Genomic DNA, 8,664 nt, shown 5'->3' on the forward strand with positions numbered 1-8,664 from the left:
CACTTTGGAGAACATTATGGGGGTTTCTCAAAAAGCTCAGTATAGACCTACCCTATGACCCAGCCGTACCACTCCTAGGCATCTATCCTAAACAGCAAACCCCAAGATATCAAATCTTTGAATGATGTAGCTCTAATCTTAGCCTCCTCAGCAGCTAGGATTAAACCCCTCAAGACTGGTGCATTACCACTTCAGCCAACTCCTGAGGGCTTGCTGGTTAACTGGAGATAAGGTTCTTAGATCTCATTCTCCTAAACAGCTAGGGTTGTATGCGTGAGCGCCTAAAGACTGGTGGTGAACTACTTCAGCCACCCTCAACTCCTGAGTGTTGGTTAGTAAACCAGAAATTAGGTTCTCAGATCTCAGCCTCCTGAAATACTAGTATTACAGATGTTATCCCCTCAAGCCTTCTGCGCTACTACTGGAAACAACCTCTACTTCTAAGGTTTTGCTACTTAAATACATATAAAGTCCACAATTCTCAGCCTGCACAGAACCTAGTACTCCAGGCATAAACCACCAATGAACTACTGGCTATGAACAGTTTTCCACACTAATGGACCATGTCAAAAATTTAAAAATCCCCCCTTCTCACCGGCTGTTAGTGCTGAGAGTGCGGAGTGTGTACTCCGTGCTCAGAACACACATTTATTATTTTTAAAAAATCCCCTCACCCCAAATCTAAAAAAATCCTTAAAAAAAAACCCAAATTACAAAAAATCCATGTCTCCCACGCCGGAGACTTTTTTTCCCCTTACTCCTCTTTTATAAAATAACCCAGTGAAACATCCAAGACCGACTTGCCTGCCTGCCCAGGGCCCCGCATCAGCTCCAAGAAGAAATCCAGAGACCAAGGCCTTCCCAACCATCTGTCTGCCGGCCCCACCAGCCTCTCTCCCAGCCAACAGCTGGCCACCCACAGCAGCAGTGAAAGCGACCTGGCTCTGGGGCTGTTGAGTAGTGGTCAATTCTGGTTTATTTTTGTCCCTCTGCGCTCACCCCTCCTCCCTTTCCCTGGCTCTGGCCCGGGCCCCAGCACTTGTTCTCCTCTCACAGAAAGGTCATGGCCTGTGGCCCTGTGGCCAGCCATGTGGGGATGAACCCCAGCGCCCACAGCTACCACATGGCCTGGCTCTACATGGGGGATGTATACCCCAACATGACCAAGGTGATGCTCTACAAGAAGTTCAGCCTGGCCGGGCCCATCCTCTCCATCAGGGTCTTCAGGGACATGATCACCCGCTCCTCCTTGGGCTGCACTTACGTGAACTTCCAGTAGCCCGCGGACGCAGAGTGTGCTTTGGATACCATGAATTTTGATGTTATAAAGGGCAAGCTAGTATGCATCATGTGGTCTCAGCGTGATCCATCACTTCATAAAAGAGGAATTGGCATCATATTCCTTAAAAATTCGGACAAATCCATTTATAATAACGCACTGTATGATACATTTTCTGCTTTTGGTAACATCCTTTCATGTAAGGTGGTTTGTGATGAAAATCGTTCCAAGGGCTATAGATTTGTACATTTTGAGACACAAGAAGCAACTGAAAGAACTATTGAAGAAATGAATGGGATGCTTCTAAATGATCTCAAAGTATTTGTTGGACGATTTAAGTCTCCTAAAGAATGAGAAGAAGAACTTGGAGCTAGGGCGATAGAATTCACCAATGTTTACATCAAGAATTTTGGAGAAGACATGGATGATGAGTGCCTTAAAGAACTCTTTGGCAAGTTTGAACCTGCCTTAAGTGTGAAAGTAATGACTGATGAAAGTGGGAAATCCAAAGGATTTGGATTTGTAAGCTTTGAAAGGCATGAAGATGCACAGAAAGCTGTAGATGAGATGAATGGAAAGGAGCTCAATGGAAAACAAATTTACATTGGTTGAGCTCAGAAAAAAGTGGAATGACAGACGGAACTGAAGTGCAAATTTGAGCAGAAGAAGCAAGATAGGATCACCAGATACCAGCTGTTAACTTTTATGTGAAAAATCTTGATGATATTGATGATGAATGTCTCCGGAAAGACTTTTCTCCATTTGGTACAATCACTAGTACAAAGGTTATGATGGAAGGTAGTCGAAGCAAAAGGTTTGGGTTTGTATGTTTCTCCTCCCCAGAAGAAGCCACTAAAGCGGTTACAGAAATGAATGGTAGAATTGTGGCCACAAAGCCACTCTATGTAGCTTTATCTCAGCGCAAAGAAGAGCACCAAGCTCACCTAACTAACCAGTATATGCAGAGAATGGCAAGTGTACGAGCTGTGACCAACCCTGTAAGCAACCCCTACCAGCCAGCACCTTCTTCAGGTTACTTCATGGCAGCTATCCCACAGACTCAAAACCGTGCTGCATATTATCCTCCTAGCCATATTTCTCAACTACGACCAAGTCCTCGCTGGACTGCTCAGTATGCCAGACCTCATCCATCCCAAAATATGCCTGGTGCTATCCGGCCAGCCACTCCAAAACCACCATTTAGTACAATGAGACCAGCTTCTTCACAGGTTCCACGAGCCATGTCCACAGAGCATGTTGCTAACACATCGACACAAACAATGGGTCCACATCCTGCAGCTGCTGCTGCAGCAGCCACTCCTGCTGTCCGCACCGTTCCCCAGTATAAATATGCTGCAGGAGTCCGCAATCCTCAGCAACATCTTAATGCACAGCCACAAGTTACCATGCAACAGCCTGCTGTTCATGTATAAGGTCAGGAACCTTTGACTGCTTCCATGTTGGCATCTGCCCCACCCCCAAGAGCAAAAGCAAATGTTGGGTGAAAGGCTGTTTCCTCTTATCCAAGCCATGCACCCTACTCTTGATGGTAAAATCACTGGCATGTTGTTGGAGATAGATAATTCAGAATTACTTCATATGCTTGAATCTCCAGAGTCTCTGCGTTCTAAGGTTGATGAAGCTGTAGCTGTACTACAAGCCCACCAAGCTAAAGAGGCTGCCCAGAAAGATGTCAACAGTGCCATTGGTGTTCCAACTGTTTAAAAAATTGATCAGGGACCATGAAAAGAAACTCGTGCTTCACCAAAGAAAAATATCTAAACATCAAAAAACTTAAATTTTATGAAAAAAATTGCAAAATTAAAATACATTAAAAAAGGAAAGGAAACTTTGAATTTTATGTACCGAGCAAATGCCAGGTCTAGCAAACAGTGCTAGTCCTAGATTTCTTGATTTAGAAACAAAAAAAAAACCTACAAAAAAAAGTAAAATATAAAAACAAATTAATGTTTTACAGACCTGGGAAAAAGAATTTTCAACCAAGTACAAAAATTTAAAGCATTCCTTTCTTTAGTTTTGTAATTCTTTACTATGGAATAGCTCAGGATGTCAGTTCTAAGTAACAGAATTGATAACTGTGTGAGGAAATGTAATTTGGATTATAAAATTCTTGCTTTAATAAAAATCCTTAAACAGAGAAAAAAATTTAAATCCATTAATCACTATAAATCATGTTACGTGAACTTGTAAAGAAGAGCTATAATTCCTGATTGTCAAGATAATTTGATCTTGCCAAAGCAAAATATACCTGTATATGTGTACACTTGAAAACAGATATATACATGTACACACATTGTATTATATTGAATTTGTCTACTTTATGCCAGGTTTTTTTTTTAGCCAACACATGTACTTTCTCCTCTAATTCTCTCATGGTTTATTCTGGCCTTCAGCCTTTGCTTGAGAGGCAGGATGCTGGATGCAAGATGCCCCATGCACTTAATCCCAAGTTGCCTGAGTGCTGACCCTTGTTCTACCTCAGTCATCTGCTGCCCCTCACCACATATCCTTGCCCAGCATAAAGCTAAAGCTGACCCATGGTAGGATTTTATAAGAGGGAAATAGGAAAAAAAATTGGGAGGAGGGAAGGCAGACCCAGTGGGCCTTGGTCAAGCCCAGAGGAGACCCAAGGACCTGGGCCCAGCCCTAGTCTTCTACATCTCCTATACCAATGCATCCACATTTTTCTGCCACTCGCCACATAATACTAGGTACCATAATACTATGGTTTGAATACTGGTCTGGTGCACTTTCTTCGTTTTTGCTCTACCTTTGAGTTTTCAGTAGTTTAGAGAGGTAAAAATCCCAAACTTTTCGCCAACATTGGCGAAAACTGTGATCCTCAGGTCTCCCCCTAATGAATAGTACAGGTTAGAAGGGGTAAATTACCAGTATCACACTAGGATACTCCACTCTTGGAATGTTCAGCTACAGTCTCTCCGGGATATAAATGCTTTTCAGTCTGAATACATCTCAGCAGGAATGAATTCTAGATGAAAAGGTGCTTGATTTCTGTGCAAGTTACTGTTACTTAAATGAGGCCAAATCATCACAATTCTAATGAAATTTGTCAAAAATCTACATTAAAAGAAATAAAAGTAGTGATGATCCTCCTCACTCAGGACTTGATAATTAAGAATCCAGGTAGGTACCTACCTATGCAATCAGAAAGCCATGAGGATAATTTTTCCCTCTGTTTTACTCTACCAAATGTATACTACAGCTCTACCTATTACTACTTATCTCTATCATTGCTTGGATTTCTGTAAGCATCTCTTAACTACTCCTTGTTCCTCATTTTCTCCCACTTTCTAATTTTTATATTTCTGCCAGAATTAATTTTTAGAAAACCGCATCTTAGTTGTGTTTTGGTACACTTAACTAAAGGGAGCTACAGGAAATGATAGCAGTGGTGACAGATATTCATCCTCCTGAGAAATTCACTTCAGCCACCAGAGCAGTGAGAAAATGCATGCTCTTCACATCATCTAAAGTAGTGTTTTACTCTTATTCACTCAGCAGAACACCAGAATGGGCTAAGATTGAATCAATCATAAGTGACTCATCACCAGTCATTAAATATAAAAAAGAGAACAGTCATTTTAGGTTAGTCATCCAAAACTGCATCTAGTCCAATACAAAACAAAGCATTTAATGAACATTTCAACCTCAACCACATTCACTTACAACAATGTAAAGAAATTCCTGACAGCATGTTATATTCAGAGAACGTTGTACAAAAAAGGAGTCAGTTCTGTGGTGCATATTGAGATTGCACTTCTGGTTGGAAGATTTTTCACATTTGTCATATTCATAAGGTTTCTTCTGGGTGTGTTCATTGTGCACATTGAGAGTGGACTTATATGTGAAAGATATTCTACATTTGTTACATTCATAGTTTCTCATCTGTGTGATTTATCTTATGCTTCTGGAGTGCTGACTGCTGGGTGAAGGACTTTCCACATGTGTTACATTCATAAAGTTTCTCTCCTGTATACGTTCCCTCATGAACACTACTGTATGCTTTCTTGGCAAAAGACTTTCCACATGGGTTACATTCATAAGGTTTCTTTACTGTATGAGTTCTGGGATGCACACGTAGGTGTGTTTTCCAGGTGAAAGACTTCCCACATTGGTTACATTCAAATGGTTTCTCACCTGTGTGAATTCTAGTATGTGCATTTAGATTTGATCTGTAGGTGAATGACTTTCCACATTCGTTACATTGATGAGGCTTTTTGCCTGTGTGAATTCTATTATGTTTTTCTAGAGTTGACCTGTTAATGAAGGATTTTTTACATTCATAAGGTTTCTTACCTGTGTGTATTCTATTATGAGTTCTTAGCGCTGACCTGTTTTAAGGACTTTCCACATTTGTTACATTCATAAGGTTTCTCTCCTGTGGGTGTTCTCTTATGAACAAAGGTGTGCTTTCCTGGCAAAAGACTTTCCACATTTGTTACATTCATATAAGGTGTCTTTCCACCTTTGTTATGCTTATCAGACTCCTCCTCTGGATATTTGTCCTGATGGTTGGGGAGATCTATTTCCTTACTGAAAGATTTCTCAGATTCAAACCATGGACAGGGATGGTTTCCAGTGTGTTCTTTCTGGGGTCTGCTGTCTGTAGGTCTGAAGCAGAATGTTTTCTTCCATACAATGCATTCAGGTGTTTTCCTCACTCCTCGTAGTATTTCTTGTCCAATGAAAGCAAACGTACCATTGCCTTGTGTATATTCATTGTGGTTGTAAGAAAGTTCTCCCAAACAAACACAATTATTTCTAAAGAGTATGGTCCCTTCATCCTTGAAATGCTGCTGCTCATTTGGACTCTCAGAATGTTTAATAAAAGGCTCCATATGGCTAAGGGATTTTTCAACTACATGAGATACACCAGGCCTGGATCCAGCATGCATCTCTTCAGGCTCACAATGGAGAACCATATTCTGATATGCAAGGTGTACCCATTATTCCTACTCAGCTCTGGCATGTGTTTTGAGATCAAACGAAAAGTTCTAACTAATCTCAGTCTTTCTTCCACAGGCTTGCTTTTGGTGACTGCTACTTCATATAGACATTCTTCTGGACTTTCCTGGCAACTCTTAATCATGTCATCAATTTCCAGGACATCTAAAATGATTCATCAGAAAAAAAAAAAAAACAACAAAAAACCAACAACCATGAATGGGATCCAAACATTTCTCAATATAAAATAACTACATTTCCTCACATCCTAATTATTATAGATTTGAAAATAGCTATGCTGCGAATTGATGTATGAGAAATATAGGCTTTTCTCCTCCAAGGCTTATTTAAGACTTGGTACTGATATTTTATAATTCAATATAATGTATTAATTGTTTCTTTTTTATATCACATGAAATATTTCCCAATTTGCACAATTATTGATTTATAACAATATGTTTAAAGTAAGTACTTACACTCTGCCCTTAGATTTCCTTTTACTTTTTACTTTTTATATGTGTTACTTTTACACATATTTGTTTTGTTATTGGACAAGGGTTGCATTGTTCTCCTATAGTTTTGTGAAATAATTTATATTTTGTGCTGCCTGGCTCCTCAACCATTACGTTTGGAACAACAAAAGTGTTTTATATAACCATTGACTTTTACCCAAGCTGGAATAGTTCCCAGAAGTAAGGATTTATGCATATATTTGTTCAGGTGTAGTTTCTCCCTAAATATTATTATAGACATATGTGGGAGTTTAAAAACCCTTTTCTCACCATATTACAAAAAGCCTCATCAAAATTACTTTCCTGACATTCCTGACCTTAGAATCATTTATGATAAAGGATATTCTTTTTTTTTTTTTTTTTTTTTTTTTTGCCAGTTCTGGGCCTTGGACTCAGGGCCTGAGCACTGTCCCTGGCTTCTTCCCGCTCAAGGCTAGCACTCTGCCACTTGAGCCACAGCGCCGCTTCTGGCCGTTTTCTGTATATGTGGTGCTGGGGAATCGAACCTAGGGCCTCGTGTGTCCGAGGCAGGCACTCTTGCCGCTAGGCTATATCCCCAGCCCCAGATAAAGGATATTCTTAATCACCACCCAGGTAATTATTTTTGCTACACTAAAAGCTTTGGCACTAAATCCCAGCAACACAGATAAGATATTTTCCTCCTTAGAGGACAGCAGCCATGGTGTCCTCTTTATTCCCTGACACCAGCATAATCTTATATCCCAGAAATGACATAACGGGTACATTTCTCATTGTCTTTGTATAGTTTAAGAATGAGTATCACAAAGAGAAAGAGATTTGCTAACTTTAATGCTATGCCCACACAGAATTCACTATGTCCCAATATGAAATCTTGATTCCCCCCTCTTAAGACAGAGAATACCGTAGTCCTCTACCTAACACAAGACACAGGGGAACAAGGAACATTATTGCTCATTAAAGCTCAACACGAATTTACCACCTGTGCTCTGTCTCCAACATCACTGTGTAGGATGCATTCACTAACCTGTGAAATTCTTCTCCGGAGCCACTCCCACCCATAGTTTTGCACCTTCCTCCAGCTTGAGAACCAACTTCGGTATAGAAACACAGTGCCCTGTTAAGAAACAGTGGAGGGCTGCAAATATGGCCTAATGGTAGACTGCTTTCCTCCTATACATGATGCCCTGGGTTTGATTCCTCAGTATCATATGTAGGGAAAAGGCCAGAAGTAGTGCTGTGGCTCAAGTGGTATAGGTATAACCTTGAAAGAAGGCAGGGACAGTGCTTAGGTCCTTGAATTCAAGCCCCAGGACTGATTAAAAAAAAAAGAAACAGTGGAGAAGTATTGCTCATGCTGGGACATCCTTCCTGTAATGATCTCAGACATTCTGGTATAAAAGTAACTCCAAAATCTGGTTTTGCATTTCTCTTTAACTCCATGGTTGACTTTTCCTATAAATACAAGCTTTGGATTTTAAGCCCCTGACCTCTATTGCTCAATGCTAGGGTTCTACCTCTTTCAATGACAGGGTGCCTCCTAGATATTTTTAAGGTCGATTGAATAAAAGGAGTCTCCTGGGGAATCTTCTCATTGGGATAGCTTAGATTTCAATAGCTGGGATTACAGGTGTAAACTAGATTGCCAAGTTACTGATTTGGATTTTAAATGGATTGGATTTTTAATCAAGGGGAATATAAATGCCCACTTTAAATTTGTGATTTCCAGATCTTATATTCAGTAGTACCATACATTCTACTCTAGATGATTTATCCATGTATAACAAGGGCCACAGTTTCAGAAGATACTCCCCTAGTAATAGAACATATTTTAGAACTTTTGCGTATCTGGTGCTACCTGGATGTCTTGAAGAATGACAATAAATTGCCTCTGGAGTAATATAATCA

At 40.2% G+C, this 8,664-nt stretch overlaps 1 pseudogene; it reads left to right on the forward strand.

Annotated features, from left to right (window-relative positions):
* Nucleotides 1-1,096: 1,096 nt before the first annotated feature.
* On the forward strand, nt 1,097-3,004 carry LOC125349423 (annotated as a pseudogene).
* The last annotated feature ends 5,660 nt before the right edge of the window (nt 3,005-8,664 follow it).

The sequence above is a fragment of the Perognathus longimembris genome, chromosome 3 (genome assembly GCF_023159225.1).
Source record: "Perognathus longimembris pacificus isolate PPM17 chromosome 3, ASM2315922v1, whole genome shotgun sequence".
Lineage (NCBI taxonomy): Eukaryota > Metazoa > Chordata > Mammalia > Rodentia > Heteromyidae > Perognathus > Perognathus longimembris.